Below are 9,763 nucleotides of genomic sequence, written 5' to 3'. Positions count from 1 at the left end.
TTTAAAAAAAAAAGGCCACTATTCAAAAATATCCTCGAATCTTTAGCTTTACAACCCTAGTTTCTTCTCTTCATCCTTGGACTCCAAAGCCTAACCCTTCAGCAGTTAGTGGGGGTTAAAGATCACTCTACCTTGGAATGTGTATGCACACATTTTAAAGTTTTTATTAGGTGTTCTTTTATTACCTTTTTGCTTGAATCCCTTGTGGCCACACTCCATTCTTAATAAGCTGGAAATCCTGTCAAGTGATTGTTCAGTGGTTGCATTTAACTAGCAGGCCAGTTGCTGAGCCAAAAGGTCGGCTGCTGAGCTCACTGAGGAAACTGGAGAGAAAGCAAGCTGGCTCAGCCTCCCCATTTTAAATGAAGCCCCTTTCATTCTGCTGCTTATTCAGAATCAAAGGGATTTCAAAGCCCATTCACCTCCATGGCAGAAGGGGGCAAAGGGGAGAGGGTGTATTTTGCTACTCCATCTCAGGAAAACAGAAGACTTGGCTGAACACAATCCTAAAGTACATTATTATTGTTGTTGTTGTTATTCTACTTTTGCTTATGAATGTAATGTTTTATTAATAAAAATAAACAGGGCTCTCAGCCAGGAGGTTAACAAAAGCAAATAATATGTTTCCTGCTTTAAAGGCACACTGGGTTCTATGCTCCATCCCACCATCTCTCTGTTTTACACAGAGAACCATCTGGGGTCAGGAGGAAGCACAGAATTCAGGAGGGCCTCACAGGAATCCTGAACAAGCCCAGTCATTAGTGTGCCTGCCACTAGAAAGGAAGAAAGGCAAAGAAGTTTCCAATATAGGAAATAATTGCCAAGAGACACGAAATCACTAAGCTAGAGACATGCCAGCCCTATTTCCAAACAATAAGGGGGAGGAGGGTGGGCTCTGGGATAATACCAATTTTAGTATATATCTGTGTGCCTGTGAGTGTATGCTGAAACTCACACCTCACAACTAAAAGGATGCTAATTTCAGGTCTACTTCCTTCCAGCACTGTGCTGCTAACAATGTATCACTATCAGTGGTTTCCACACTGGTCAGGGAAACCCAGGATATGGAACATGTTGCAAATGTGGTCTTTGCCATAGGCTGGGTGGGAGCTCAATAAAGCCTGAATTTGGGCAAGAGGTTTTGAAAGGAATTAACAAAGATGACCACAAACTCAGAAACATCTTAGCACGTCTTGCACAAATTGGCAGGGTCCCCTCAAAGTCAATGTAGGCTTTAGGGTCTGGTAGTTTTGATGGCCTGCTTGAGAATATCACCCCACTGCTACTCTGTATAACTGTGGGGAAAAGAACTCTCTAACAAACACAGACACACACACACACACACACACACACACACACACACACATTGATGCCACATAGATCATGCCTATTTAAGAGAATAGGATATTCTCTACTGAAATTACACAGCCATCTGGTTAACCCAATACCTGAACTTATTTCATGTTAGGGGTGTAATGCAGTGTTTGGGGTCCCAAACCAGCACTCACCTGTCTTCCTCTCCATTGTTGTGGCCACGAGAGTAGACAGGCCAGAACAGACATCTGACCAAGAATCCAAGTACTGGTTTTATCAGTAGACTAAGCAACCACCTAAACAGCCCCATGCCCAAGGTTTAGATTTCCTGGAAAAAGTTAGATTGGACAATGTTGTTTGGCTTCATATCTCCTACTCCAAGTTGAGGATAGACAGGCCAATGGGAAAAAGAAGACCTGATCAGCCCCTTAGGTGGAAAAGCTGGAACACAAAGCACAAATGCCTGTTGCTACCCCCACCACCATCATCAATATAGAAAGACCCTGTATTTGGTGAAGAAAGCAAGGAGAAAGTGGCCCTCCTCATTGACCAAAGAGCAAGGAAATGAAGAAGTAAGAGTGGAACCCATTCTCTCTCTCTCTCTCGCTCTCTCTCTCTCTCGCTCTCTCTCTCTCTCTCTCTCTGCTGCATCTCTCTCTCTCTCTGAGAAGCTATAGACACATGCCCATTCTTTTTCTAGGAACATAGCTCATCCTCTTAAAATTTTCCAAAAAGAATATCAAGCTTCAGTCATTTGTATTGGCCATTCATTCACCCAAAAGTAGAAATAGTGGGGAGAACAGAGAAAGTTCCAGAAAGGGTTGACTCCGATGTGACCCTTTTGGGGAAGAGAAAAGAAGTTCTATTCTCCACTAAAACATGACTTACGGGTCAGTACACATTCCCCTCCCCTAAATCACTGCAAACATAGAAGTAGAGAGTAGCCTTTGAGAAAGACTATAATATAGCCCAGGGTAACAGCTCAGTAGCCAGCAGAAAATAGCAAGTATTTTTTTATTAGTGAAATTTGGTTGATACACAATGTTACATTAGTTTCAGGTGTACAACATAGTGATTTGACAAGTCTATATATTATAGCAGGATATTTTTTAAGGTTTCAGCATAACTGTACATGTCTGGGAGATGCCAAAGAAATAAAAGAAATAGTTCCTATCTTTGCAGGGCAAAGCAGCAAAGTTGCATAAGATTTAATAAGAAAAAATGTAAGAAAAATATAGAATAATATAATAATCAAGTTCAAATTGTGTGATACAGATTATAATCATTGTTGGATATGGAGGAATAAAAGAATGTTGTGGGATAGAAATAGTCAAGGAAAACTTCTTAAAGGAAGTGGTACTTGAGCCAACCTGAGTAGGAAGTAAAAGGAAATCATTACAGACAAGGAAAAGTATGACCATGAGGGCAGTACATGATAAAAGAGGGAGGGGGCAGAACCCAGTACAGGAGGAAAAGCCAATGTTAAGGGCAGTGAGATAAAACATAGAGTTAAGATGGAGATAGTTATTAGGGACCCCAAAAGCCAGGAAAGAAATCATTAACATTGGATGTGATAAGCACTGAAGATTATGACAGACTTCCTAGCACAAAGATAGCTGCTGAACAAATAATCCAACCAACAGAATGGACTTTGGGCTATGGAACAATGTTTGAAAAAGAGAAATCTAAGACAAGGTCATAGAGTCTCTAGGATTTAGAGTTCTTGGAACAAAGCTCTAATCTTACAGGGCATTTTGTCATTCCTTCTTATGGAATTTGTGGGGAGGGGGAGTATGCCAAATATCCATTTATCCTCTCCTCCCGTGTGAACTTCCAGGGATAGAGGGAAGTAGTTGGGAGGAAAAGGGAAGACATGTAACAGCAATCCCTGCACACACACCTCTTGCCCTCCAACTGTATGAGATTCTTGAAAAGGTAGAACTTTGGAGGCAATAAAATATCAGTGTTTAGGGGTTAGGGGAAGGGTGAGATAAGCAGGCATATAACAGAACATTTTTAGGGCAGTGAAAATATTCTGTATGATACTTATAAAGGTAGAGACATGTCATTATATATTTGTCAAAAATCCATAGACTATGAAAAAACAAGAGTGAACCCTAATGTAAACTATAGACACTGAGTGATTATGATGTGTCAATATAAGTTCATCAATTGCAACAAATGTACTACTTTGGTGGGGGATGTTGATGATGGAGGAGGCTATGCTTGTGCGGAGGTAGGAATTATATGGGAAATTTCTGAACCTTCTTTTCAATTTTACTGTGAACCTAAACCTGTTCTAAAAATAGAGCCTCTCTGAAAAATAAGGTCTTAAAAAAAGAAGTCATGGGAGTGCATGGCCCCACTAAATGCAACACAATCAGTAGCATACTATAGAAGATCTCTCTTCCCAGAATTCCCAATGCTTAATACAGCACCTTGTGCAGGATTGATAATTAATACAGCAGTCCCACCTTATCTGCAGGGAATGCATTCTAAGACCCCCCAGTGGACTCCCAAAACCATGGATAATACCAACGCTATATATACTATGATTTTTCCTATACATACATACCTATGATAAAGTTTAATTTATAAATTAGGCACAGTAAGAGATTAATAACAATAATAATAAAATGGAAAAATGGTAATAATATACTAAAATAAAATTTATGTGAATATGGTCTCTCTCTCTCTCTCCCTCTCCCTCTCCCCAAATATCTTACTGTACTATATTCACCCTTGGCTTTCTTGAGATGATGTGAGATGCCTAAATGAAGAGATCTAGTGGGGTGAATGACACAGGCATTGTGATATAGAGTTAGGCAGCTATAGACCTTCTGACAATGTCAGAAGGATCATCTGCTTCTGAATTGAGATTGAAACCATGGAAAGGGGAATTGCAGATAAGTTGAGACTACTATAAATATTTGTTGAATTGAATTGAAATGAATTTTAGATATGAGGAAGTAAAGGGGGAAAAATGCCCTCTCAAAAACATTTGTCCCCCAGCATCCTTTCCCACTCTCTAATGACCATCTAGTTTCAATTTGGGTAATGACCTCATCCCACCATATGTAGTTTTGCAGGGATAGTAATTCCAGGGATCCAGAAAACCATGGGATCAGATTTTCTTTCTTCTCATTCCAACACCTCCAAGGATAGAGAGTGTCAGTCATTTGGACACTCTCTGAAAGCAGAATGCAGGGTCAGAAGGAATAATTGCACATCACCAATGGCTGCAGTTGATGCAGGTATTACGCTTCCTGATTCCTGGCCTTACAGAGATTCCTACTACTCACAAACCCAATTGTGCATCCTCTGCTGATTCTGTGTCTCCTCCCAATAATTCCTCTTCGTTACCCAGCATTAATTTCTGTTGCTTGCACCCAAGGAACCCTAACCACTTCCTGCCATTGGAAGGCAATGGCAGTGATACAGCAAGCAGTTTGAGATCCTAAACTGAGTAATGGAGTGGCTTCCATAAGAGGCAGTTCAAGGGTAAAAACTCTTGTGACTAAAGAGATATCATCAGGCAAGAAATGGAGAGTAGTGAAAGTTGACCCCAAAATTTTACACTTCCTATGTGTTTCTACCACAAAGAGTTTTCAGTCATTTGAACTTTCACCCAGGTGGACTGAGAAAAACAGCTGCACATTTCTTATAAATGGATCAACAGTACGAACTATTTTAAGACCTAACATATGAGGATGAATAATTTTCACATGCTTTTCACTTCGCTGAGAGAACAACCAACACGGCCTGTCAGGCAGTTGGTCCCACTGCTCAACCTCACGCACGTGCCTCTGGGCAAGTGAGCCAGTCTCCTCCAAGTTCTGCTTCCTGCTAAATGGGAGAGCCAAGGTTGTGAGTCAGCCCTGCTCAGAGCCAAGAGTCTTTGATTCAGTATTATTTTCTGCCTTACCACACAAGGTTCAAAATGTCCAATCTCTTTCCTTGAGTGCCAATGCCCAAATACTCAGAAGTCATAGTCAAAACTGCTTCATTAAAAATGTTCATTTTCAGAAATCATTGATCCTTACTGCTCTCTTGTGACATAAAAATATAAATAAATAGAAACAAAAATCAATGAAGAAAATAGCAAAATGATAAGGGGTACAATATAACATGCTAATGCTAAATGCCAACTTTGCGGTTCAATACCCAATTTATTATGATGAAAGCACCAGGCAGAAGACAGGCATCAGATGAAATGAGGACTGAATAAATGTGCTGTTGCATAAAAACTATTTATGAATTTCCAGGCTGTTTGTCACTGAATAAAAGCTATAGTCATTTGATTGATACACATTTTTTTAGTACTACCTCAAGCTGATACTTCATCAAATTGCTACAATCCTTCCAGGTGTGGGAACGGCAGAGCATCTTTGAGGGAAATCATGACTTAATGCATTAGAGCCAAAAGCCTAGCAGAAATAACAGAGCAACAGCCTATTACTGAAGGGCTATGGTAGGAAAGACCTGTAAAGCGTTTCAGTTGAAAAGGATCTCTGAGGTCACAGAGTCCAACCCCCCAACCCAAGGCTGAAGCTTACCAGTTAGAACACACTCATCAGATAATTTGCAATGGTGTCGTATCACATACTAATGCTATGGTAATTCTCCTAGTATTTCAAAGACCAGGAATCTGATCCAAGAGCAGGAATAGATTAGTAGAGTTTATTCAGCTTATGTATGAATCTTCTCATTGCCCTCTTTAGAATGGAAATATGTCATCATAGTTCAGTTTCCTGAGGTCACAAAGATAGGACAGTATCTTCTTTGATTTCAAACAGAATCATTTATAGATAAAAGAAGACTCCTCTATAAAATAAAGCAGCTTTTCAAATAGCTTCTCACCATAGTTAGTAATAATTTATGCTTTGTGAACAGGAAAATATGCTGAATGTATTCATTTTACCATGGACTGCCTGTCGAAAGGGCAAAGCTGATAAAGAAAAAGTGGGGGTGGGTAACTTATTGGTAATTGCAAATCTGATATAAAATATTTTTGTAATTCCTCTCGGTCTCAAGAGGAGAAGAAAATTAACTCTGAAAGCAGCAGAACGGAAAATTTCTATTATTGCTAGAGCCATGGTATCCAGCATTTTACCACATAGATGGTTCCAGAGGCCGGCTTTGTCTTCTGTCCTCCAATATAAATTTTTGCTCCATTTTTAAGCCCTAATGAAAAAATTATCCTGCAACAAGCACTCTCTGGTTATGAACCTAGAGACTGACCCAGTTTCACAGGCATTGACCTACCCTGTCACATTTTCATAAACACCTCTGATAGCTGGATAGCAGTTTATTCTTCTCCTCTGCCAAGTAGCTCCTTTGCTTTCACAAGAACTTGTTTATTTTCAATCCTAACTATTCCTAAAGGGAAGCTTGATTTTCTTACATGGTTTCAGGATGAATTTTAGAGTGTTTGGGTTTTCAGACTTACAGGAGATGGTTTTTATATGCCTGGGTGGTCTACTCATGCTCTCTCAACTACAGAGTTGTTGCAACTCTTTACCTTTATATAATTGTTCAGAGGACATCTGTGACTTTCCGCTTCATGTGGCAGTCAGGGCATGAGGTACATCTTGAAATTTAGGAAATTAGCCTAAATTAAAGCACCAATAACTAGAAGTCTGAATGCCTATGCTGCTCTCTCTTTTTTCCAACATGTCAGATAATAAAGTCTTTATCATAAGTTAAAAGTACAGCATGAAATTTGGAGCATTTTGAAGAGGGAAGAGAGAGCCCAGAATTTAGCAAGTTTATTTTATACACCTGATATATGGTTTTTTTTAAAGCACATCACAAAATTCTAACTGAAAGCCATTACATAGTGTAGCTTAATGATGCCACCTCATTTATAAAAATTACAATAATCATGAAAACACTGCATGTTTTAGACAAAAGCTTCTTTCTGAACCCACTTCTTTTCCCACTTAAGTCTGAAACAGCATGGTCAATGCCACCCACTGAGAATTCTTGGCTGGGCATAAACCTCAAATTTCAAAATAACTACACTCTGGCATACCACAACCACATCCTGGAACATCGGAGGCCAAGGAAATCCAAGATGAAAGTTTTTCTTAATCTCACTGGAATCTATGAGGGATAGGGGACTACATTGCTCTAGTTACTGACTCCCTTCTTTTGGCATCTTCGAGCTTTCCTCCCCTTGGTTTTATCTCCAAATATTGCTGTAGTAGCCTCTGAGGCTGTGTTGAGAGTCAAACCACCTGTGAGCTCAACACGACAGGCTCCATCCAAAAAGTCCTCCTCTTCAGAGGCCCCAGTCCTTCTTCTCACATTTGGAAACAGTTATGAAACAGAATTAGACTCATAATTATGTGGTAGATGTGAAGCCCAAAAGCAGTGTGGGATGCTGAATGAAATAACATTTTCCAACGTACCATCCAATCAAGGTTTACAATATTCTCCTAAGATTGCTTTCATCGCTAGCAATCAAAGGGTTAAAGATTTAGAGTCTTTTGTTTTCGTGTGTCTGGTTATTTATCATTAGATGGTAACCTAGGGATGGGGTCTGGCCAAATATTTCTACTCTTTGCTCTGGCCCCTCCATAAGTCATGGAAACCCTCATTCCTTAGACTATTACCTTGACTTTATTCTGAGGGATTTCAGTAATGACTTGGCCCACCCAAGTAAATGGCAGGTACCCAGCTTACCCACCAGATACAACCCAGAATTTAACAGATGGCTCTTCCATCTCCAGTGGATTTTCATTCACTGAGGAAACATCATGGTAAGCCAGAAAGTCTAGGCTTGGGGTCAGACATATTTGGGCTTAAATTTCAGCTCTATGAACTGTGCATCCTTGAGTAAGTTGCCCTCATCTTTGAATCTGTTTCCTGAATTATAAAGGGCTGCAAATGCAAAGCAATGAAAAACAAACACTTACCAGTATGTGGGACGTATAATAAGCATGCAAAGGATTATAGCAATTATTATTGTAATTTTCTTCATAGGGATGCTGTGCAGAATAAAATGAGATAACATCTATGGAAGACCTGGCCCATTAGTAGGAGTTCAACAAACATTAGTTCCTTTCCCCATGAGGAAAATTACATCCTTTCCGAATCTGCTTGGGTTCCAGGTGACCTGAATCCAAGGTGCTTCTTTGCAGCCACCTAATAATAAATACTCCTCTCTCTCTTTCCTCAGAGGAGAATAATGTGAGCATCTCTAGGCCATTTGGGGAAGCCCCCTCCCCAGCTACGTCTAGTTACAGCAAGTCTTCTACACCTCACCGTCTGGCCTTCTCTTCTGATACTGGGATGGTTTTGCTGATTGTTATCATTCGGTTTCCAGGTGGGATCCAAATCCTGCCCCCAGCCCTATTTCCTCCTCTGCTGCTCTGTGTTCTTCCATCCATTCCTGAGGTGCTCATTACCCGAGCACATTTTACTATGACAAAGCAGACACATTTGTGTTCAGATCAATTTTCTTAGTCAAACTGGGGTACATTTACGATACAGAAATAGGAGAGGATTGGTGTGTTTTTTATAAAGAAGTAAAGTTATTATCCCACAAATCTGATTGAGCAGCCAAAACAAATATGTTGAGTAATTTCTCCCCTCCCTATTTCTTTTGCCTGAATTTTCCAGACAAAAGCTTCACATGGCAAAGCTTCAAATGGTGTATATTCATCCCAGCACTTACATCCTGTTTGGGATATGATTTTGAAAGAAGACATCTTAGAGAGTAAATTCTTAGGGAAAGGATATAAATACATAAATACCAGATAGACCAAAATAGATAATTAACCAGATTTCAGAAATATTGTAAAAAAATAACAATAATAATATAATGACTGTAATTTTCCAAGCATCTTCAGACCACAAATGTAATGCTGGGGGAAAATAGATGTATTTGTTTTCCTCTTGCCTTATGGCTGAACGAGCAAGCCATGCATGATTTTTACGACCTGGCTAGTGATGTGTCCCTTCAGGGAGCTATTAACTCCTCCTTATAGATGGTGCCTGATCCCCGTCAAAATTAGAAATTGCTTAAAACCAAAAGAAAAGCATTTCATTCCTAAATAGGCCATTAGTGATATTGGATAGTTTGTTATGCTGTAATGTAATATTGAAATTCCTAGAGGCAACTGATTTTCAGTAGTGAATTTAAAAAAAAAACTGAGTATTTGAGGAATGAGTGGAAAGAACTCTGGACAGCTAACTATTTTATAGGTTGTGTGTCAGCAGTTGACCTTTTGAAAATAAAATCATTAACCCTCCCAAGACAACTAAATGTAAATGAGCCCAGCCCAATGGTGCAGTAGGTATGAAAATATATGGATAGAAAACTAACACCTATTTGGATTTCAAGGGCAGGAGGAAATATATATATGAAACAAAATGTCAGAATAATAACCATCATTCTCAAAAGAAAGTGAGTGGGCCAAAAACAGCAATGGACAATTTTGGT

The sequence above is a fragment of the Panthera uncia genome, assembly GCF_023721935.1.
Source record: "Panthera uncia isolate 11264 chromosome B2 unlocalized genomic scaffold, Puncia_PCG_1.0 HiC_scaffold_24, whole genome shotgun sequence".
In the NCBI taxonomy this organism is placed as follows: domain Eukaryota; kingdom Metazoa; phylum Chordata; class Mammalia; order Carnivora; family Felidae; genus Panthera; species Panthera uncia.
The sequence above is the reverse complement of the archived record's forward strand: the minus strand, read 5'-3'. Positions refer to the sequence as shown.